Source organism: Biomphalaria glabrata, chromosome 1, assembly GCF_947242115.1.
Source record: "Biomphalaria glabrata chromosome 1, xgBioGlab47.1, whole genome shotgun sequence".
Classification (NCBI taxonomy): domain Eukaryota; kingdom Metazoa; phylum Mollusca; class Gastropoda; family Planorbidae; genus Biomphalaria; species Biomphalaria glabrata.
In genome coordinates, this window is record NC_074711.1 from 36,815,265 (window position 1) to 36,840,286 (window position 25,022).

The following is a 25,022-nucleotide window of genomic DNA, read 5'->3' on the forward strand; positions in this document are numbered from 1 at the left end:
TTGTTTTAGGTAATCAATTACAAAAAAACATATAATATTTGAGTATTAATGGCTTTGCGCGATGTTTCGCAGGATGACAATCAGTGCTGATCTGCCTCTTTGGTAGCTTGCATGTTCTTCTCTAAGCCTTTTCACTGCGGCCTGTTGTGGTCGTTGTAGCAGAACATATCAAGTAAATGGAGCTATAACTGACTGTTACAATTCGTAATATTAAACAACTAATACGTTATAATGTCCCCCCCCCCCCAAGCAGTAGAATCTAACCATGTCATCCACCGTTGAGAGGATGTACAAAAACAAACAAGTCTACATTTGAGCAACACTTTGTTTAAAAGAGGAAAGAAATAGTGAGAGAATGAGCTGCGGCTCAAATGTCATTCAATAAACAAAGTTGGCAGTTCATTGCTCCCTCAACAAAGGAACTAGAATTTAAAACAAAAAAAGATTCTTTAACAAACAAATCAAGAAAACAAAACAATGACTCAGAGTTAAAGATTACATTCTATTGTCTTTTTTTGCGTTAAAATGTTTTTTCTTGCTTCTGGATATTGAATGTCATTTAGTGTGACAGCAGTCTAGGCATTAGTTCTTTGTAATTCTTTATGTTTTTCTAGCTTTTTCACATTTTTTTTCTTTCTTTCTTTCTCTCTCTTTCTCGCTCAGTATATCTCTCACCTTATTTAGGTCTAAGTCTCCCTCAATCTCTCTCTCTCTCTCGCTCAGTATATCTCTCACCTTATTTAGGTCTAAGACTGCCTCTGCCTCTCTCCCTCTATATCTTTTTCTCTCCCTCTCTCTTTCCCTATCTTTACCCTCATTCTGTCACATTTGCTCAATATTTTAAAATTAAATTTGGAAGGCCATTCCAATTAGCCCGATTTTTTTTTCTCCTTCAAGTGATTTTTCAGTTCTATTAAAAGCATCAGTGACAAGTCCAAACATTCGATGGAAACCTTTCCAATAAGTAAGTCGGGCATTGACTAGAATGCATCAGTACATTTCAGACCTCAGGAAAACCACTGCGTCCTTGTTCAATGCACGCTGAATCTTGGTCATGACATTTTTTGTATTAAGCCTATCGTTTATCTTGTTATAAATTATTGAATTCATTCAGTCAGTCAGTGTTACTCAGTTCTCAAGTCCCTCCCCCCTCCCCAAAATGTAAAATCTTTTTAAACATACTTATCCTAAATTTCATTCGACTAAAACTGTTATATTTTTGTTTGTTTGCTGTATATTGATTTAAATATTTGTTCGTAGGGCTTGGAGCTGTACTCTCTGTTTTGAATTGGTTTCTGTTTCTCCTTTTGATTTTTCCGAACGCTTTTCTGTACAAATCTCATGTCATTTCCGAATGTTTAATTAGACATGTAGATAATGTTTTCACAGATTCGAGTTCATTGATGTCCTCGCATGAAGTTGTTGAGCTGATCGAGTCGTTGTTTTTCTCGTAGATTACAAATGTTTTCAATGTCTTCTTTTTTTCCCTTGTAAACATCGTGTTTTTTTCCCCATCATCATAAGCTTGTTGTTTTTTCCCTTTAGAAACTAGATTGATTTTTTTTTTGAGGTTGTATTTTCATTCAGTTCTGCTGTGTGCTGAAAAGCTAATGACGGCTTCCGGTTATACAAAAAAATGTAACTTTTTTTTTAGATTCTTGGAAATTGATTTTCGATTATTAGCCTCTGAGGCAAGTCAATCTTGTTTAACTAGATAGATTAAGGCGGGATAAGCAAATATGAGACCCAGCCCACAGGTCAAGTGTATAGCAGTGTCCAACACTAGCAGGGCCAGTTATAAATAAGTTGAGGCCCAAGGCAGTATGTTTGGTGGAGGCCCGCCTGCTCTCTTTCGAACGTTTTAATAAAAAAAAACCGCTTTAATACTAACATGTATTATAAGGTATTCAGAAAAACATGCAATGTATTCGAAGAAAGAATTTATATAAGTATTTAGTTATATATAAATATATATAGTATGTATGTAAAATGTATATTTTTGAGTTTGTGTGTGTGTGTGTGTGTGATTCCTCCTTTACCTGCAAAGCCGTCACAGCAGCACAGTCTGTATTGGTGTGTATCTGGCTCTGATTGCTATACTATAGTACTAATAACGATAATATGAGATAATATTAAATACCCAAAGCAGCTATTATTGTTTGGAAATTAAAGTTACAAGCTATAGACCTATTTGTTATTTAGATTAACAATAATCCAGCTTTTGTCTGGTCATTTCGAGGCAATATTACATCTATATTTAAAAAGCTTATATTAACTCACTCCATCTGTGTGTCTGTCTTGTCTGTCGGGAATCAAGATAAAAAATAACCAGTTAGTTATGAATTAAATTTGTTTTATATTGACATTGTATTAAGCTTAGGGAGGAAAAGCTTAAATTTTTAAACTTACATTAGACTATGAAACCTTATATTTTATAAGTACTTGAATAGCTTAGTGGCTAAACACGTCGGCCTTTCATCATGGAGGCTCAATACCAGAGTTCAAATTCAGACTCTAGCAACTATCTTTGTTTTTGTTATCGTTTTTTGAAAAGGCTCCACAGAAACTATCTGACAGAAACAAATTGATGAAATTTCACTCAACAGAACCGTTTGAAAAAAAGTATTTTAAAATTTAACTTGTTTCTAATATATATATATATATATATATATATATATATATATATATATATATATATAAGAAAATGCTAACATTATTTTGAAAATCAGCTTAGTTTTTACCAAGCTCTTTATCAAGCTCTGTGATAGTGAATTAAATATGGGCAGACAAACGATTGATCCTTATGTAACCCCTTAAAAGAAAACATTGGTCTATAACAGTGGTTCCCAAACTTTTTTTGTCTCGTAGACCCCTTGCCATGTTTTCTGGTTATCGGTAGACCCCTGCTTAACTTTCAAATTTTTGCAAATTCAACATTTTGTTTTTAAAAATAATTTCATTCTGTACAAAAAGTAAAGTTCCCCTCAGACCTTGTGGTCTATAGAGCAGATGATGTAAAGGTCATCTGTTTCTGTGGCCTACGATTATCGAGGGTGTCATGTGGCCAGCACAACGACCAACAGCCTTTACTTTCCACAACTAATGTCAGGTACCCATTAGAGCTGGGTGGCCTCAGAGGCGCCCAAAAGATCCCGAAATTAAAAATCCAAGTCTTCAACAGGATTCAAACTTGGGACCCCCGGTTTAGAAACCAAGCACTTTACAGTTCAGCCAAAACGCTTCCAACTTTCTATCTGTAGAGAGTTGAAAAGTGAAAAAGTAATTTAAAGCTACATATTAGAGATTTTAGAGATCTCTCTTTTTTATTGATAAAATTCAAAACCAATTAAAATAGCAATATGTATTGCTGGAATCTCCAAACACAATGGCCTTAAGTATCATTGTAAGAGTTTTCACAAAGAGCAGTTTCTTGTGTATTTGTTGACGTTTCACGAGTTGCTCAAATATTGTGTCCGCGCGAAGATGTTATCACTATTGGGAGAAAGAGCGAAGGCGAGTGACTGTCGCCTAAACCAGTAAGCTTCGAGCATGAAGGGCTCATTAGTCTTGGGGCTGGCTACCCACCTAGTAGAAGTAAAACTGAATTCAAAACTCTCCTGTCTTGTAACTCAAACATGGGAAAAGTTTTATGGGTTAACCTGAGGAAAAATAAGGAGCTGGCGACCATAATGCAGTTTGTAGCACACACCACTATATCCTGTCAGAACCTGTGACGCTGCTGAGCCAAAAAAATATGTAGTTTGCAAAGAATTACATATGAAACTTTTAATTTTATAACTCATGCCTCCGAAGCAACCTTGAACTGTATTGTTGCTTAAAGAAATTCTTTTAATAATATCAGATGTGGGTTGGTGTAAAACAGGTTTTAAAACTACAATGGCTGACAAAAGCAATGTTTTACTTATGGTGTTTTCCGCATTTTGCCATAAATAAGTAAATTTCCCCTTTGAGACATTGTGATGATGTTATGGTCATCTGTTTCTTTGGCCAACGGTTAACGAGCAGGCTGTCATGTGGGCAGAACAACGACCAACCGCCTTTACTTTTACTAACATAATTCAGGTACCCATTAGAGATGTGTGGACTCGGGGGAGCCTTGAAAATCCTGAAATTCAAAATTCACAGAGATTCGAACCCAGGACCCCAATTACGGAAGCCAAGCGCTTAACCTCTACCACCATACCCTTATTTTGCTATAAGTGAACAGATATTGTAAGACTCATAAACCACCATCTTCTCTACATGATGTTGAATAGAGAATAAAAAAGGCAATCGGTAACCACTTGGTTGACAAGGAAAGAATGAACAATTTTATATAATCAACGCTAGACAGTCTACATTTCTTTTTGTTAAACATTATTTACATGAAGACAAAATTAAGTTATTTTAATAAGTATTGAAATTAAATACAACAATTTTTCGTTTGAATAGCGGGATAAATATTTAAATGATTATAAGTTACAAATTATACATAGTGTGAAGAATTACATTAATGGGATGTAAAAATTAAAGTCACGATCTGCTTATATGAAATCTATTATCATAGACCCCCTTGGACATCTCATGGACCCCCAAATTGTTTTTTCACTTTCGTAGACCCCTTGAAAGTCTTCGTAGACCCCTGGGGGTCTATATAGACCACTTTGGGAATCACTGGTCTATAATATTTATTGACTAGAAATACCTGACAGTTTTTTTTCTTCAATTTTTAACGTAATAAAAGCTTACACAAGCCATCAATATAACTGAACAATACAGCCAATAATATAAATCGAAGTTAAAAATGCAGCCTAGCAATAAGATTTAGTAATACAAAACAGTAATATAAGTTTTCAAATGGCAATACTTATGAACAATATGATTTTAAAAAATACATCAGCAATGGAATGTAAAAATATTAGCCAACAATAATAGAAGCTATTCAATGAATCTCAATCTACTGTCGTAAAACAAAATGACGCTATTGGAATGATTCCTTACTTATGACTCTTTGATAAAAGTCTATCCTGCACTTTCTTAAACAGAGGTGTTGTATGTGCCTCGATATTCTGTAAACTATGCCCGAAGGAAAATGTTTTATTAGAGGTCAGTGTTGAGCTGACATGATAAAATAGAACCTTTACTTTTTGGATAAACTGAGCCCATCTTAACCAATAGTTTCTCTAAAAGATCTCTTTGCTAAAGTTGGTCTTCTTCTGACAAGGCTTAAACGTCATTACATTGGGGAGGAAAAGAAAAATCAAATAAAATTTTAAATTTCATTTCTCTGTGACCCAGGCGGAAAGAGTCTCGACTTCTTGTTGAATTAAAAGAGCTGAATAAAAGAGCATGCACATCCAAATGTATTGCCTTTTGTCTGAACCTACGTTTTATACGTTCCTGTTAGTAGAGCTTCAATGTATTGACATTCCAGGCGTTGTCACGTTTATTTCCTATTTAAAACATACCTTATTGAATTGTAACAAAAGCAAAAGAATGGAGAGATAGACAGAGAGCGGTAGATAGATAGATAGAGAAAGCGTGCGCTTGAACTTGGCTTGGCTTGACTACCTAGAAGGGGGCTCGAGGTTCGACACCCGACTCGGGCAGAGTTGTGTTTACTGAGCGCCTAAAGGCAGCACGGAAAACCAACTCCTAGATACCCCCTCCCCCCACTGGTCCACAAAAGAGATTGGACCAAAAGCGCTCTGAGCATGCTATAAGCATGAAAGTAGCGCTATATAAAAGCTATATTATAATAGAGAAAGAGAGAGAGAGAGAGAGAGAGAAGGAACGAGAACTAGGGAAAGGATATACCCCGTGGGAACAACCCAATCGAACTCGAATCGATCAGTCACAGGAGTAACCACGGGACAGCTTACGTTGAAGACGCTGGCGACACTTGAAGCCCCCCCAAAACCTATTCTTGACCTGGTTTCCTAAGCTACTACTGAGGACTAGTGACGTAACTAAGTGGAAACCAAGAGGTATATGCTTCTTCTGTGCTCGCCGTGGCGGCTTAATGAGAGAGGAAAGAGGAACGTTGGGCATTTATTTGGGGTGGAAATGATGGTACGATTTTGTAGACTTTTAACTCATACTGAATAGAGACTATGAACTTTAAAAAAAGGCAACTAGAATAAAAACATCGCATGTATCACAAAATATTCATCCCAAAGAAATCTTTGACAAAGACAATAATATGAAAGGCTAAATTCATGTTTATTTACCAGTAAGAATATATCCATAGACAAATTTCTTTCTTATAAGAGACGGTGACAAATTACAAATCAATAACAAAGAAATGAAACGAAACTCTTCTTTTCATTCAGATCAGTTTGCATACCATATACAAAATTCATATTCTTTTATTAAAATATTTACGAAATATCTTTTTTCCATTGTTTTAAATATAAACAATCCATTTTAACAATTTTCTGATTTAGGCTCAAGGCACTCTAAAGGCAAACTACAAACTCTATTAATTGTATTCTAGGCCGCACTCATCCGTGATGTTAGTAATGTTAGGTCGTATGCGTTTTTATTTTAACAAATTAGCTCTAAAAATAATTGCCACAACGTTTTCTCAAATCTGTAATATAAGATGTTTGACTTTGATTGTTTACTAATTATTCACGCTCTTCTAATGATCGCTATACTTCCCTCTGGTAACACTTTTAATCAGCGGTTCTCAACCTTTTAAGCTCGGCGACCCTTTTTACAATCCACCACTCCGCCGCGACCCCCACCCCACACACACAAATACAGAAATAGACAATAACAATCCATATTTTCGATGGTCTTAGGCGACCCCTGGCAAATCTTCAATCGACCCCCAAGGGGTCGCGATCCACAGGTTGAGAACCCCTGCTTTTAATAATCAACTTTTTTCTTTCACACTTGACCACTGAATGAAGTTTATGTAAAACAAGAGAGATTCTGACATTCTAAAATGTGTATGAGCTCTCATTGGAGTGATTTAGTGACTAACTAGGTGTAGGTATTTAAGGGAAGACAGCATTTTAAACATCTTCACAAATAAACACTAAAGCAAACTTACTGTAATGATTATACAGTTGGACGAGTAGAAGTTGGGACTAATCGGGGATTTCGTTTATTGACGTGACGGTACAATTAAAAACTTGGAACGGAAATAGCCTTGAAACAGAATAACAGTAGAGACTCACTTCAGCATCGCACTACATTAACACTCAGCAATATTATCACTACAAACACGTCTAGACTTTCATCTTATTGAAACACCGTCAGCTCAAGTTTGGGACACGTATCGTTTTTCGGAATCCCACGTAAAAGCAACGGGAAATATTACTTCTGATAAAAGCAATACGCCCACTCGTTATAAAAAAGCTAAAAGACAATGCTATTCTAGCCGATGGAATTACACGTAATAAGGTTGTTGGTTCACTTCCCTGGTAAACAGGAACTTCTCAATGTTCACAACTTTGGGAACAATTTAATTCGGAAGCAAAATAATTGTCTGATAATGAAGATTTGGTTCTTGATCGGAAGTAGACAAACAAAATTGTTCCAGCTATCATACGTCTTACTTGTCATGTCTCTAGTATTAAATCTATTTTTTTTTTACTTAATTATGCTTATATGTGAATGCAAAAAAAAAAAAACAACTTAGAAATAAACCCAAACAGTCAAATTTATCAAGAAAACATTTGATTAATTTGTACTTTAGACTATATAGAAAGTAAAAGGGAGTTCACTAATGCAGAATATCTGGGGAAATTTTGTTCTTCGCGTTCTTATTCTTATCTTATCTTATGAAATACAGACGTTACTTCAAAAAAGATGATTTCGCCCTACGCGTGTTCCCAAGCATCGAGGAGTATCAAGGTACGGTAGAAATAGATCAAGTACACCTTATACATACATTCGTTACACTAGTCATGAATGTTAATCAATGACTTCAATTCTGCCAAGCCATTGGTTTTCCTGGCTGACTCAGGCAACCCATTCCATGCTCTAATAGAACTAGGAAAGAAGGAGTATTTGTCTAAATTTGTCCTAGCATATGAAACAAAGAATGTGCCTTTATCTTTGTGTCTTTCTGAGTATTTTATTAGGTACCATATCTGAGCTGAACTGCACAACAATGTCCAGATCAGGCAGATGTCCATACAGTATTTCTGCTCTATAGCAGTGTGGCAAGTATCTTGGAAATCTGTGTAATGAGTTCTGGACTTCATTGTGGCTACCTGTATTTGCGCCATAAAGAAAAGTAGCAAAGTAGCAATAACAGTCCATAATGAAGAATGTAAAATTGTACATGTCCACACAGTACAAGATGTGATCTACATATTTTGTCACATCCAAAGCAGAATAACATACCAGAGGTGCTCACTGAAACCATCTACATTCAAACTTAAACAACATAATTACATTTAATCTTATTGGATTCGACACTCGTTTTTTAAAGACTTCGAAATGGTATCTTGAAATATAAAAAAGATATTAGTACGGAACAAACATCCGAAAAAACGTCCAACATAATCCTTGTGTCGTGTGATGATGTGATGATGACAAAGATGTACGTCATAGCTCGCTCACAGATTCTCTGAAGTACACAATTATTCATGCAGAATTTGAAATGACAGAAGAAAGTGCAAAGTAAAGATCGTAAATTAGTTCTGAAAATAGATATCTTATAAAAAGCATGATTTAAGAACAACACACACAAAAAAACAGTAATTGAAGATTATTCAGATCTAGATGCCTTGAAATTTTCCTCCAGCCATGGATTTGGATTCTTAACATCTTTCAGATGATAAATAGCGTCCTAGACTCTTACAAGACTTTGGATTCAACATTTTTTTTTGTCTACTTTATCCTTTTGTTTTTTTTGACTTGTCAATCGTACTATAATTAAGTGAGATTTGCATACATGGAGTCTCTGGTGTACAGAATCAGAAAGAGGAAGTATACATATTTCCCAAGTATCTAGTTTACAAATCATACAAATCTATTTACTCTCTTAAGCAATGCAGAATCAAATTCTAAGCTCAGTGGCTGTCGAACAAAATACCAGACTTTTTCAATACAGTGTCCTTGACATTGTTTATTTGTCTATTGTTAAAAATCTTTCACACCTTATATTTCATATTGTGGCGTTATATACTTTTTAGGTTCCGTCATATAGCTCTCTCACGCATCTCCATATCGCTTTATCTTCTTTATCTTTTCTACTGCATTTAACATGGAGTGCACATCAAAAGTGTCAACAAAGATCAGATTATTAGGACTGAGTTAATCATGCAAATCCTGTAAAATCGCTAACACATTTTCTCTCACGATTCATTAGGACAGAAGAAGCCGTGAATTCATTTTTAACTAACGATCTCAATCTCAATGGTGAAGTTATCGTTTGTAAGAGTTAACTAATTTAACATGTAACAACATGGAGTTGCAAATGCTATATCTCTAGCCTCGAAGTTTATATATATATATTTTTTATTTGTATATATATATATATAATCAGAGTTGTGATCTCTTCGCTGTGATTACCCCCGCCCCTTCTTCCAACTTGTTTAGTAAATGTAACTAAATGTACAAAGCTTACTCTTAAAGAGACAAAATGTCTTCTCTCTGTGGCGACTAACCCGTATCTCTACCTTGTTTACAAAATCCTTTAATCTCGAGTCCGTATCACTGTCGCTCCTTCAACGCAACTATTTCTTCTAGATTATCGACTTCATACATATCCAGACTTCTAGTATTGTATCCTTACATCAGCCATTTAATATACACAATAATAGAAATACGAAAGAAAACAATTTTGTTTTCTACCAATGGTTTACTCTCACTGACTTGTGTGCAATGCTTGATGACCTAGCACCATGACATTGACTGTATAAAGGATTCAGCAAGGCTGAAATTTGATCGACTGCTTGCATGATTCATGAAGACGGATCTTACTTTGCATGTTATCGCCGTCCTCTCTCTCTCTCTCTCTCTCTCTCATCTCCAATAATGCTAGACATATATATCATAATAAAAGTACGGCATTGACAGAGGCTTATCTGACATTATTACATGCCTGTGTGTGTCTGATGGGGTGTGAGCCTTCATTATTAAGTAAAACAAATCCCATCCCGATTTTGCTTATCGTGTCTGGTAACATTAAAATTTAACCCTTTTTTGGCTGATTTTAAAAAGTTTTGGCAACACAGAAGTGAGTGTCTGATTAAACCTCGACTCTACCTACTACCTTCTTCAGGGCATTCTTGACGATGTTACTACGTGTCCATACTTTAAAGCCGGAAAAGTAAATCTGACAAACCCCCCCCCCCCCCCCAACAAAACAACTAATGTGGACTTTTACGTATTTTGATGGAAGTTGTTAAAATTTTAGGAATTAAGTTTTGATACTCCCAGAAGTTATACAAAACATACAAAGGGTTAGAGAGAGAAAGAGAGAGAGAGAGAGTGATAGAAAGATGAGCTTTTCAAGTCATAGGTTTTACAAAATGAGATTGACAGAGATGAAGGAGATATAATTTTTAGTAGAGGATTTACAATAATAGAGTGAAGGATAGAGACAGAGAAATAAAGAGAGGGATAGAGAGACTTTTAAAAAAAGAGAAGAAGAGGATGGAAATAATTTCTGAGTCATAGAGAAAAGAGAAATGTAGGGGATTTTCACTTCGTTACAAATAGAGGGAAATAAAAGATAAAAGAGATGATTTTAAGCAATTTAAGGCATTGGGGATAGCAAGTGTGTGTGTGGGAGAAAACAGTGATAGAGAGACTTTACAAGTCCTAGTGAGAGGGTTTTCTAGTCATTGAAATTACAAGAGATAGAAAGAGAGAAAATGAGAGATAGAAAAAGACAGAGAGTGAAAGAGAGAGACAGAGAGAGAGAGAACGAGAGTAAAGAGAGATACTCTGTTATTATATGTCTTTGTGATTATACGTCCAGAGGTTTATTACTACAACAATCTATAGACATCGTCCTTCTGGGTGTAGATGAGAACAAAGTGAAACCCACCAATTGCTATCACACTCATTCATTGACAACTTCCTAAATCTCATTTTCAAAAACGTGAAGTCAATAGAAACTCAAAAGAAACAAAACAAAATTCTTATAGAACAAAAAAATCTAAATCCTGAATTTTTTATGTGTGATGAATTATATTTGATCGATTATTTTTTGCTCTCTTGAAAATGAATTCCATTTACACAATTCATTAAACAATGAATAAAACAGAGAATAATAACAGAATAATAACATTTTGGCCAAAAACTGTGTGAGAAAGAGGCCAAGCATGTGATCTCGTCAGGTCTGCTGGTTTTTATATTTATTTTGTTAGCGTTGTCCTGCAACGCGTGTTTGTACATTTCTTTTATTTTCATCCAGATTTCTAACGCTTTTAAAAGTTCTAAAACGTGACGATTGCACCAAGAAATATTTAAGTTCATTCAAATACAAGCGTTTCAAAATATTGTCACACTACGAAAATTCATTACAATCAAGTCTTGAACCATACTGTAACAAAGTAATGTCAAAAAGGTCTCTTTTACTTGATTTGTTTTACCTTTTCTCCTTCTGACATTGACAGTATTTATATCTTGGTCCTGGCCAATCATTCACTCACCAATTCTGCCACTTGCCGGGAACAAAAGTACGAACATTTAACCTACTAGTCAACCGGCGGAGTACCATATGCCGCTATTTTGCATGGCCTGTCTTAGGCCACTGCAACCTATGTGACCACAGTGGGCCCCCACTTTCAAAGGATCCGGACTTTCTTAGGACCCACACTTTCATAGGACCCGCGCTAATTCAAGGTGTATAAATTATTAAATTAAACCATTTTATAACTTAAAACAGATTTCCCGCGCCATCCTGTCGTTTTACCAGGAGCTCCAGGAAATTTCCCAAAATTGCAAAATGTACGAAAAAGTCCTTAAAATATACGGAAATATATATAAAAAAATTGTCATTTTGGGGTGTCCTTCAATATGGAAAACGCCAATCCTACTCGCGATAAATAAAAATGGCATTATGCATTAGTTGTAATTGTGTAATCAGGTGAAAGAAACTTCTCGCGCCTCAAACTAAAGAAGAACTACTTGAGGTCAACAAGTCTCAAAGATAGATTGAAACATTTGGTAATTCTTGCTTTTGAGAGTGATCTATGTGGGAAACAGAATTATTTAGATATACGTATGACTTTGCTACATGCAAGGCTCGTAAAGTAATTATGTACGTTGTAAAAAATGAATAAAATGCATAGACGAATTTATTTTCTAATACAAACTTTTAAATTTCACTTATTGTCCGCTTCCCTACCCAAAATTGGCCCCTCGAAATCCGTTTCGCATAGGGCCCCACAATGCTTAAGTCCGGCCTTGATATTTAGTGACGGGTGAATATACATAGTAGATTACTTGTTCTCTTTCCGTGACTTCTTGGTCACAATGGTTAAGTCCGGCGCTGTTATTTAGTGTTTGTAAAATGTTTGTTTGTAAAATGTTTTACATGTTTCGGATGTTCCTTCAGAGCTGAAGATATTTTATTTCCTAGTCCAAACCTCCCGCAGGACGAAGGGGGATGGGAGCAACCATTCGTAGCGACGTGTGAATACCCACTTGTTCTTCTCCCCCCTCTCTTGTTTTTTCGTGGGGTTACTATCCGCAGAAATAAGAGAGTAATCTTTCCTTTACTTCTTGCTCGTCCAAACTGAGGGAAGAAGATAGATACAAATAAATATATAAACAACTGCAAAAAAAAAAAATACAACGATATGTCTTGTTTAAAAAAATATACTTTTAATACTTTTAGACTATTGAAAAACCTAAAAAAATACTCATTTCCCCTTGTGGTGGCTTATACAATGGGGCTACAGGCCTGTTCTTTTTAAAAAATAGCGGCGTATGCTACGCCGCCGGTCGACTAGTTAGATCAGTGATGCCCAATCAAATTCGACCTGCGGGCCATTTTTATTTCTGACACTCGTGTCGCGGGCCACATGAACGAAAATGCACACAAAAAAAAACGAAATGAAATTTACCTGGATTTGAGACTATTAGATTAGAAACCCGTGGATCTAGTAGTTACATTAAGAAATTAGATATCTGTACTAATTTTTTCACGCATAAGAAAATGGTTTAATTTCCGTACTTACAATAAAAGCAACATTGTAGCTAGCTTTACCACCAACTCATTTTCTTGTCGCTTATTTTGCTAAATATTTCCATCGATCTCCAATCTGTAGGAGTAGTTTAACAATCTTTTTATTCGTGGCTCAAACCAAGAATGCCGTCATATTGGTTTCATAATGACGTTTAGATATTGTTCTTTTTTTTAAAACAGCCACATTTTCTTTACAAGTGAAGCCCAACATAATTTGACCTTTTGTTTTTCGAGGGGTGTGTCTACACTTTGTGTCAGAATCTCGGCGGGCCGGATGGAACCACGTCGCAGGCCGGATGTGGCCCGCGGGCCGTATTTTGGGCATCACTGAATTAGATTATAATATTTTAATTTTTTATTTTTTTTTTAAATTTGTGGTGTTTTTTTTAAAGATTTTTAAAATTCTGAGTTAATCCTAATTTTAATGTATGTTAAAAGGATCTTTCAAACCGGAAATCGGAACTATTGAGTTTAAAGCAAAATAAATAAACGATAGAGAATTCTTGCTAACAAATTCTGTAAAACTTGTTGTTTCTAGCCTTCGTGGAACATTTGATTCAATGCTAGATTTTTATGAGGAGTGTTTCAACTTCGACTGTCAAAGTGTGACACTGAAAGCATTCTTTTATTACTTGTTTTTTTTTCTCTGCTGATTTCTTGAACTAGAATGACCTGCCGTCATAAATTTCCTTTGGCCTATTAAATAAAATTCAACATATGGGACCTGCAACAAGTGACGTGCGTGGGATGAAAGAGAGTGCTAAACTAGTAATCCTTTGAGACCAGCTTTATTAAATTAAAGAGCACGCTTCAAAAATACAATGACTGATGGATAAATTGACACTTAATTAAATGAAGCGCTTTCAGGATTAATGCATCTTTTTTTCATGCAAACAGTAGAAAAGCCCCCCCCCCCCATTTCTCCTATAGGCCATTTCTGAAGAAACAAATCAAACAAACTTAATAACAAGTTAAATTTATTCTCTCTGAACAAACGTCTGCTTTGATGTTCTTTGCCTATGAACCTAACGACCTAACAACAAGGCATACTTAAATCTGAGTTTGTGTTGTCATGTGAAACACAGCACTTTAATCATGTAAAACACAGCACTTTAATCATGTGAAACACAGCACTTTAATCATGTGAAACACTGCACTTTAATCATGTGAAAAGACTGCACTCTAGTCATATGAAACACTACACTCTAATCATGTAAAACACTGCACTTTAATCATCTGAAACACAGCAATTTAATCACGTGAAACACAACATTTTAATCATGTGAAACACTGCACTTTAATCATGTGAAACAATGCACTTTAATCATGTTAGATGTTTGATGTTCTTTACCTATGAACCTAACGACCTAACAACAAGGCATACTTAAATCTGAGTTTGTGTTGTCATGTGAAACACTGCACTCTAATGATGTGAAACACTGCACTCTAATCACGTGAAACACTGCACTCAAAATATGTAAAACACTACACTGTAATCACGTGAAACACTGCACTCAAATTATGTAAAACACTACACTGTAATCACGTGAAACACTGCACTCAAATTATGTAAAACACTACACTGTAATCACGTGAAACACTGCACTCAAATTATGTAAAACACTACACTGTAATCACGTGAAACACTGTAATCACGTGAAACTTTGCACTCAAATTATGTAAAACACTACACTGTAATCACGTGAAACACTGCACTCAAATTATGTAAAACACTACACTGTAATCACGTGAAACACTGCACTCAAATTATGTAAAACACTACACTGTAATCACGTGAAACACTGCACTCAAAATATGTAAAACACTACACTGTAATCATGTGAAACACTGCACTCTAATCATGTGAAACACTGCACTGTAATCATGTGAAACACTGCACTCAAATTATGTAAAACACTACACTGTAATCATGTGAAACACTGCACTCTAATCATGTGAAACACTGCACTGTGATCATTTAAAACACTTTACTCTAATCACGTGAAACACTGCACTCAAATCACGTGAAACACTGCACTCTAATCACGTGAAACACTGCACTCAAATCACGTGAAACACTGCACTCAAATCACGTGAAACAATGCACTCTAATCATGTAAAACACTGCACTGTAATCACATGAAATACTACACTCTAATCATGTAAAACACTGCACTGTGATCATGTAAAACACTACACTCGAATTATGTAAAATACTACACTCTAATCATGTAAAACACTGCACTGTGATCATGTAAAACACTACACTCGAATTATATAAAATACTACACTCTAATCATGTAAAACACTGCACTCAAATCATGTAAAACACTACACTCTTAATTTATCTTCGGAATTGAAGAATTGAATTGAACTATTATTATTAAGTATTGTAAAAGTGATCTGTTTTAGATATTATGGCAAATTACGTACTGCTATAGCAATTTTGAATTAAGAACTTTATCCACGGTTATTTAATAGTGTAAATATGTTTGCATAACACACACACACACACAAAAAAGATTTTGCTTGGAAATGTTGACATTAAATGTAGAAAACGTTGTCAAGTTTCGTATTTTTATAACAACTATCGATTGAAATAAACGACGTATAAAAACAATATAATTTATTACATTTAAAAAGTAGGATTTATTTTCCGGAAACGTCATCGGACAGACGTAAACAAGGGATGTTTTTCTTTGAAACCGAATGTTTGATTGGCCACTTCAAGACAATAACCAGGACATGATTATAATTGATAGGAAGCAGGCGCCGATCAAACCTTAGAGATTTAAGTTTCAATTAAGCGGCCAAGATTTAAACAGTTGTGTTTTTTTTTCTTTTGCACTATGTCCAGTTTGTTTTTAAAGAGCTCAATAGTGTAAAAAGGTCCCCTTTCAGACCGTGTGATCTATAGGGCAGATGATGTAAAGGTCATCTGTTTCTGTGATTTACGGTTAATGAGGGTGTCATGTGGCTAGCACAACTAAATTAATGTCAGGTACCCATTAGGGCTGGGTTTACTCAGAGGCGCCCAAAGATCCCGAAATTAAAAATCCCAGTCTTCGCCAGGATTCCAACCCGGGACACCTGGTTCGGGAGCCAAGCGCTTTACCGCTCAGCCACCGCCCTTCCGCTCAATAGATTACATTTAGTAAAATAATTGCAACAATATAGACTACTAGCCGGATATGATCCGCGGCCTTAGTTTGGGTATTACTGATCTACTGGATTGGATTAAGATCTATGTTGTGGGAGGGATATTAAACATACACTACGGTATGCCAAGTTTTATCAAGATTGGTCAAACCGAGTCAAACGGTTTTGATTTCTATACGGGACATACATACATACATACATATTCCTAACAACCTACATTATATATTAGATACAAAGGGAAAGAGAGAGAGAGAGAGAGGGAGAGAGAGAATCAATGTTCTGTCATCGCATCATATTTTATATTCTATCTTCATAATCATTGAAGGGACACAAGAAACACGTTATTCTGACTGGGTCAACAGAAGACTCGAGAGAACACATGGGTAAGGCATTTAGTAATAAACTTAGGAAATCTCTCAACATCAGTCAAGTGGGCAGAGGCTCTACTTTACCCAATTAATGTCTCACAATAATGACATTTCGTGGAAGACGCTGTGATCGAATGTGTTTGTGTGTTTGTATTCTCTGCAAATAACATTGGCCTGTGGTGCTAATGGCGAATAAATGAAATAAATGGACTTTTGTATCGTAACCCTGAGGGAAAAAAGCAACTTACAATGTTAGTTCTATTGAGTTGGATTAAAAACTGCTAGTTTGTCTTTAACACAATTAACTTAAAGATGTCTTCTGGAAGAATGGAAGTGTATGTGTGTGTGTGTTTGTGCGTAAGTGTTTGTCATGTTTTTTGCTTTCTATGCATCGCCGTATTACGTCAGGAGTAAATTTAATTTACAAGATTGTCAGAAAGTGGTGAATAGACTTACATGTAAGGTAGTGTAGAATGAGAAACAGATCAGACTTACATGTAAGGTAGTAGAATGAGAAACAGATCAGACTTACATGTATGGTAGTAGATTAGAAACAGATCAGACTTATATGTAAGGTAGTAGAAAGAGAAACAGATCAGACTTATATGTAAGGTAGTAGAAAGAGAAACAGATCAGACTTATATGTAAGGTAGTAGAAAGAGAAACAGATCAGACTTATATGTAAGGTAGTGTAGAATGAGAAACAGATCAGACTTACATGTAAGGTAGTGTAGATGAGAAAATGATCAGACTTACATGTATGGTAGTAGAATGAGAAACAGATCAGACTTATATGTAAGGTAGTAGAATGAGAAACAGATCAGACTTACATGTAAGGTAGTGTAGATGAGAAACAGATCAGACTTACATGTAAGGTAGTGTAGATGAGAAACAAATCAGACTTACATGTATGGTAGTGTAGAATGAGAAACAGATCAGACTTACATGTATGGTAGTAGAATGAGAAACAGATCAGACTTATATGTAAGGTAGTAGAATGAGAAACAGATCAGACTTACATTTATGGTAGTAGATGAGAAACAGATCAGACTTACATGTAAGGTAGTGTAGAATGAGAAACAGATCAGACTTACATGTAAGGTAGTGTAGAATGAGAAACAGATCAGACTTACATGTATGGTAGTAGAATGAGAAACAGATCAGACTTACATGTAAGGTAGTGTAGATGAGAAACAGATCAGACTTACATGTAAGGTAGTGTAGAATGAGAAACAGATCAGACTTACATGTAAGGTAGTGTAGATGAGAAACAGATCAGACTTACATGTATGGTAGTAGAATGAGAAACAGATCAGACTTACATGTATGGTAGTAGAATGAGAAACAGATCTGACTTACATGTAAGGTAGTGTAGATGAGAAACAGATCAGACTTACATATAAGGTAGTGTAGAATGAGAAACAGATCAGACTTACATGTAAGGTAGTGTAGAATGAGAAACAGATCAGACTTACATGTAAGGTAGTGTAGAATGAGAAACAGATCAGACTTACATGTAAGGTAGTGTAGAATGAGAAACAGATCAGACTTACATGTAAGGTAGTGTAGAATGAGAAACAGATCAGACTTACATGTAAGGTAGTGTAGAATGAGAAACAGATCAGACTTACATGTAAGGTAGTGTAGATGAGAAACAGATCAGACTTTCATGTAAGGTAGTGTAGATGAGAAACAGATCAGACTTTCATGTATGGTAGTAGAATGAGAAACAGATCAGACTTACATGTATGGTAGTAGAATGAGAAACAGATCTGACTTACATGTAAGGTAGTGTAGAATGAGAAACAGATCAGACTTACATGTAAGGTAGTGTAGAATGAGAAACAGATCAGACTTACATGTAAGGTAGTGTAGAATGAGAAACAGATCAGACTTACATGTAAGGTAGTGTAGAATGAGAAACAGATCAGACTTACATGTAAGGTAGTGTAGAATGAGAAACAGATCAGACTTACATGTAAGGTAGTGTAGAATGAGAAACAGATCAGACTTACATGTAAGGTAGTGTAGATGAGAAACAGATCAGACTTTCATGTAAGGTAGTGTAGATGAGAAACAGATCAGACTTTCATGTATGGTAGTAGAATGAGAAACAGACCATACTGGCACTTGTTAGTTTACGTACTATGAGAATCTAACAAGAGGGACATAATGTGTTAGATGTATCGTCAGAGGCGTAGTAAGTCAAACGATGGACCCGAGCTTAAGAATATGACGATGAGCCCCTCTCCGTTAACTTAAATCTAAGAGAAACCAAAGCCAGCTATGCAGGAAGCATCAGTAGATTTACAACAATTATTCCCATGAAACAATTCGTTATACCATTCACAAATAATAACTCTAATTTAAAATACGACCTCCTGTAAGTTAAAGTGTCAGTCCACTCAATACTTTGAAATACTTTTTAAATATTGTAAAAGACCTTGGGGTAATTCATACATTGTTAGACACATACAAACTTTCCAAGAAGCGAAGTCAAAAGTAAAGTGTATCTATTTCTAAATTATTTTCTGGTTTTCGGTCTAGAGAAAAAAATAAGTACAGTTTGATAGAGCCAAACTGATTTCGTCAGAGTCTCAACTTTGTAGATCACCGCGCATTGCTGAACAAAAACACGAATGTCAATGTTTGTATGCAGTGACGATGTTAGGAACGTAGTTGTCTATGAGAAATCCAATTCTGAGTTGAACACAATGTGAGTTGAAAAGATTTCTCAGACATTACAATACTCTATACTGATTTTTTAAAAAGACCATGAAACTAGAAGCAATGATGATCTTCTGTCTGTTCTTTTTAAATTAATTTGACCCTTCGCTTACATCTTTATATGTACAAATTCAGTCATGTAACAATGAAGCATAACATGATGCGTAAAATAAAAAAAAATTAAAACATTTCTGTTGAGATTTGTGGCCTAATAATAGATTTATGTTTCAGGACTTTTTCATTTTGATTATTAAAAGCTTAGGAATAATCTTTTAGGCCTATTGCTTAAAAAAAACAAATTGGATATTTTGGAAGATTTTTTTTTTTTAGGGTATCTTTCGGTTTCAAATCCAGCACGCGATTTCGGGATTTTCTCTGTAGGATTGCACCTACACGAAAACGTCACGTGATAAAGAAAACAACACCACGTGATCATAAAACATTTAGTCTACAGGCAATTTTATTTTATTGGATCAGATGTCAGTACTAATGATTGTAACCATTTTTAATGCCTGTTTAAGAAAGTACCAAAATGTTTGTACCAGTAATTTGAGGACACTACCAGACATTTCACATGGCCATAGATGTCTCCTTATCAATATATATATATATATACATACATATATATATATATATACATACATATATATATATATATATATATATATATATATATATATATATATATATGTATGTATGTATGTATGTATGATTCACCTGAATTAAGCGTGACACGTTGACCAAACTAGGCCGTCCAGCAGAACTACCTAGTTGGATGGCTGGACCAAATCAGAATATATCGGAATACCAAAACCTTTGTTTCTTTTCTGTCGTCAACTTAAATCGTTATGTAGAACTTTTTGGTATAAGAATTCATTCATATATTCATTCATTCATATATATATGAAATATAATGAAAGGATTCTTCAATATTTTAAAACTTATTTTAGAAGCCGTTGTATACTTTGATATAAAATGTATTTTGACCATAATGACAGAGTTATCTGATTAAACACAAATAGTACAAAATGTTATACTATTGCTATTATACACACTTCATAGAGAAAGATCAGGCCACGTTCGGTTACCACTTCACTTTTAGGTCGAGTGGCCCAGATCTAGAGCTAGTATCTTAATTTGGTTGAACGTGAGTGGCCGTAGAGGGGGGACCAGGAATAGATCCCCACTAGTGGTCTAGGCACTGCCCCTGCGTGAAATCATTTCTCTATTGGTGATATGATCTCGGTATGGTAGTTCTAGGATTCTACTCAGCCATCCTTGATGCTAAACAAGCGTAGATAGCCTTTGGGACAATAATTATATTGAAGAATTAGATCTTTGTATCTAGTCCATTTGATATATTTTCTCAAATGAACCGTAGTCGTTTTTTTAAAAGAAGATATATTATTACCCTATCTGACATACATCTATAATAAAAAGTTTATTTCCCTTTCAGTTTTAGTTTTGAGCCAACATACAGTAAAACTATCAATGATAAGCTAGAAGCTTTCAAAGCTTATTTAGGCAAAAGGTGTCAATGAGATAAACATCCATTGTCTATAAATGACATTCGTCTCCAAGAGACTATGACAAGCAAATCTAGCATTTGGCCAGCATCCTGTGGCTTAGATAATAAGTCCAGAAGCTGCTAATATATGAGGAAGCAAAGGCGGATACCTGGCGCCTTTAAAACCAAACATCTCGGGGGAGATCGAGCTCGTCATCTTAATATGGCGATTTATCTTGGAGAGAAGGATTTGAACGTCCACTGCCTTGCTGTGTTAACACTTCAGGATCAACTTAGAGAAAAAAAAGGGGGTAAATCGTGGCGTTTAGGCGGGAAATTATTTCGCTCCGGCAGTTGAGATGGTGTCAAGGTCGAGAGAGAGAATAAAAAGAGAGGGAGAGAGAGAGAGAGAGAGAGAGAGAGAGAGAGACCATGATGTTTGGTCAAATTATTTATCTAAGGCCCATGAATGTGATCTTTGGATGAAACTCTGTATGCATTCTTTGTCTCTCGAAACAACAAGAGTCATAAATACGTAAATACGTTGTAAATCTTACATTACAATTTACACCGTGACGGTTTTTTTTTTGACGGATAAAAATTAGCCCTAAATCTAAATTTCGTAAAATGATAAAGTTATAAATACCAAACTCACCACAACAAAGAACCTTCCGAAAGCTTTCAAGAGGATATCTTCCTAGAGAGCATTTTCTATACTCGGAAACAAGAAAGTTTAGAAATTCCACAGGGAGAACGCACACTAGATGATCTATGAGGAGACAGCAATCTCACAGCTCCCACATAGACTTAGTCAACTCACACTTGGGAAGCCGACACTGTATTTTGCTGTTCCACATCGACAGATTGTAGCGCATGGGTCTGCTGACGGGCGGCTGATGTCGCGCGAGCCCCGTGTGACTTCCTGTCCACTGGATCTATATTGAATGGGTGAAATATTGCAGCAATAGATGGTGGACGCTGGGAGCGTAGATGTCCACTTCTATTTTCTTAAGTCTCGTTAGGAGCCCGCTCTTCTTGCCATGATGTTTAAATGAACAATACCTTTATAACAAAAAGAATCGACGGGCCTGAAATTGAAAGAGGCTCTATCCAAGGCTAATGACAGAGAGGAATGGATAGAGACGGTCGACAAATCTTGTGTGGTTTCTAAACGGCCCGACAGACTAAGGGATAGGTGAAGAAGACAACTGTACATTTCACCGAAGAAAATCTAGAAAGATTTTGCAATATAACGAGGTAAAATAAAAAATGATAGTAACAACAAACAAACAAGATATTAATTGTAAAATGTTTTACATGTTTCGGATGTTCCTTCAGAGTTGAAGATAGTTTACTTCCTAGTCCAAACCTCCCGCAGGACGACGGGGGATGGGAGCGGGCAGGATTTGAACCCTCGACCATCGATAAATCCGAACGACAGTCCAGCGAGCAAACCGCACGACAAACTCGTAGGCGACCTCTGTGGGTCAGTCGTATTTTCTCACATTACTTAGCACAATGAAAAATGAAAATATAGTACATGGAAGTTGCGGATTTACTCAAACTGCTAATTACAATTAATTGAAACGTTTACATGCTGTAATGCAGTTGATCTGCATAACCATAAGTAGGAGTTGCTTTTAAATCTTCATTTATAAATAGTTTATTGTTATTTCCTTTTTTTATATAGAACACATCGTGATTCTATAAGATACAGTTAGGTCAACATTTAACTTTTAAAGTTATTAGTTTAGTATAAATATTTATTTAGCTTAAAATTAGTTTAAAAACATAATTATTACTAATACACGCAGTACCAAATTTTACACACTTTTGCACAATTATTTCTTTTATCTGACAAAACAAAAATCAATGAATTAATTAGTTAATTAATATTTTGTTTGGTATCTTGAACAAGGGAAAGAACTTGTACTTGACAGATGTCGTGGTAGGCTATACGTTGAATTAGTCCCATTTATGGGTCGCCGCTCTAAGTTGAAACAAACAATATATAGGCCTAATGATACAATCTTCTTTAGTCATAAGTACCTCATTAGCAGAGTGGTTAACATGTCGTCTCTAAGAGTTGTGAGCCAAGTGTTCGAATTCAGGTACGTTCCCTTTTTTTTTTTTGTAAATGCTTTTGAAAACAAATTACGTAACATCCACTCAGATATCCCTTTCTTTCCCCCCCCCCCCAGCCATTTTCCAAACTTGTCCTGACAAGTGATAGGATCATAGAGTATTGAGAAGAAAAAGCTAAAAGCTTGAAATAGTGCTAAACAAAAACTTTTGATAAAATATTATTAATCATGCCAATTTATCTTTCAGAATGTAAATCAGTGGTCCTCAACTTTTTTTGACCTATTGCCTACTTTTGTACTCTTCTTTGAAAAATCCGCCAGCGCCCCCTTCTAAGAAAAATAATAATAAAGAAGGCAAATTGAAATAAAAAATTGTATTTATTAATTTAATTTTCTCACTGTCAATAACAAACAGGTCGTTATTTTTGTTAACTATAATACAAACATTATATCAAATAACTTAAAGTGATTAATAACAAAAACATAATCTGATTGTCATGACTTTCTTTCAAATCCTTTGAGTAGTCCCTCTTTAGCTCTTGAATATTAGAGCCAACTATTCTTAGGTTTAATTGTACATTTAGTTTTATTTTTCATTAAAATATTATTATTGCCTAATTTCCTACCTTTCCTTCCTTTGCTTAATTATTAAGTTAAATCCAGTTTAACAATGTATTTTGATGGAAAGCTAAAAATAATTCCATTTTCGACCACAGTTTTAGAGTTTTACAGGAACATTTAGGTGCAGCCATATCTCTGTGGTGCCTCCTATGTTAACGTTCTTTTTACTGAAGACATGATTTTGTGATTCTATTTCTTTCCTGTCAATCAACTTGGACATCAGTAACATGTTTAAAAATTGTCACATTTAATTTATTTAGTTTATTACATCCTAGAGGTGAATCATCATTTATTCATAGAGCATTGTTAGGTGAATTGCAGTCATCAATGTCCTGAGGCAGTAAATCATTTGTTAACAACCAAGTTATGTGAGATTGCAAAACTCTTTAAAATAGATTCAATATCTCAATGAAAGAGAAAATGATTTAACCAATGAAAGTCAGTCTTTCCTTGGTTTCATTCATTTGCGTTAGATGCCTACCATTCAAAAGAAATTTTTTAGCCTGCGTTATGTCATCGCCAACCGATGAATCTTCTCGTTTATCAAAACAATTTCGAAATTGTATTAAAGAGCTTAACAAAACGAGCGAGACAATTTCCTTTCGAAATCCAGTGAACCTCAGTTTACAATAATATCATGTGTTTCACAAAACTGTTGAAAGATGAGCTTATTTTCGGCATGAGTTTGTCATTTAATTAACACATTTTTATGATTACAATCAACCAGGAATGGAATTGTAGGCTAAAATTTTAACAAGATCTCACAATGCGAATAGTGGATAGATCTGAATTTTCTTAAAATGCAAATGCCCGTGAGATTATTCCTTATGACTAATTTGCTTTAAAGTTGCTACAAATATAATGTATATCAATATTGTTTCTTGTTGTTAATGATATTAAAAACAAAAATATTAAAAGAAATCATTTTGGAAAATTGAAAGCTTCTAATTAAAGTTTTAGGAAATAAGCTCATTATTGGATGCATCTTTTATTCCATAACCCAAATGGAGGTGGATTCTGGGAAACTGAGAGAGGATGAACCTGAGGTCAGGGCTGGAAGAACTAATACTTCCCCAGCTTTTCTAAAAAGAATGTTCTCCTTGGGTAAAGTGCATGATAGCTGATGAAATAATGTAAATCAGAGTATTACCTGATCAAAACTACCTAGCCTCTCTTTTCTCTTCAATGAATATATTCCCACATGGACTGTGTCTGTAGCTTGTTTAAAATGTCTCTTCAAAGAATATATTCCCACATGGACTGTGTCTGTAGCTTGTTTAAAATGTCTCTTCAATGAATATATTCCCACATGGATTGCGTCTGTAGCTTGTTTAAAATGTCTCTTCAATGAATATATTCCCACATGGACTGCGTCTGTAGCTTGTTTAAAA

At 35.2% G+C, this 25,022-nt stretch overlaps 1 protein-coding gene across 1 annotated transcript in view; it reads right to left on the minus strand.

Moving 5' to 3' along the window:
• Nucleotides 1-21,751, minus strand: part of LOC106071502 (neuropeptide Y receptor type 2-like) — a 67,526-nt gene extending 45,775 nt beyond the window's left edge. Inside the window, exon 1 of the mRNA XM_013231625.2 lies at nucleotides 21,582-21,751. The gene's annotated coding sequence lies outside the window, so the exon portion shown is untranslated. The remainder of the gene's footprint in view (nucleotides 1-21,581) is intronic.
• Nucleotides 21,752-25,022: the final 3,271 nt, after the last annotated feature.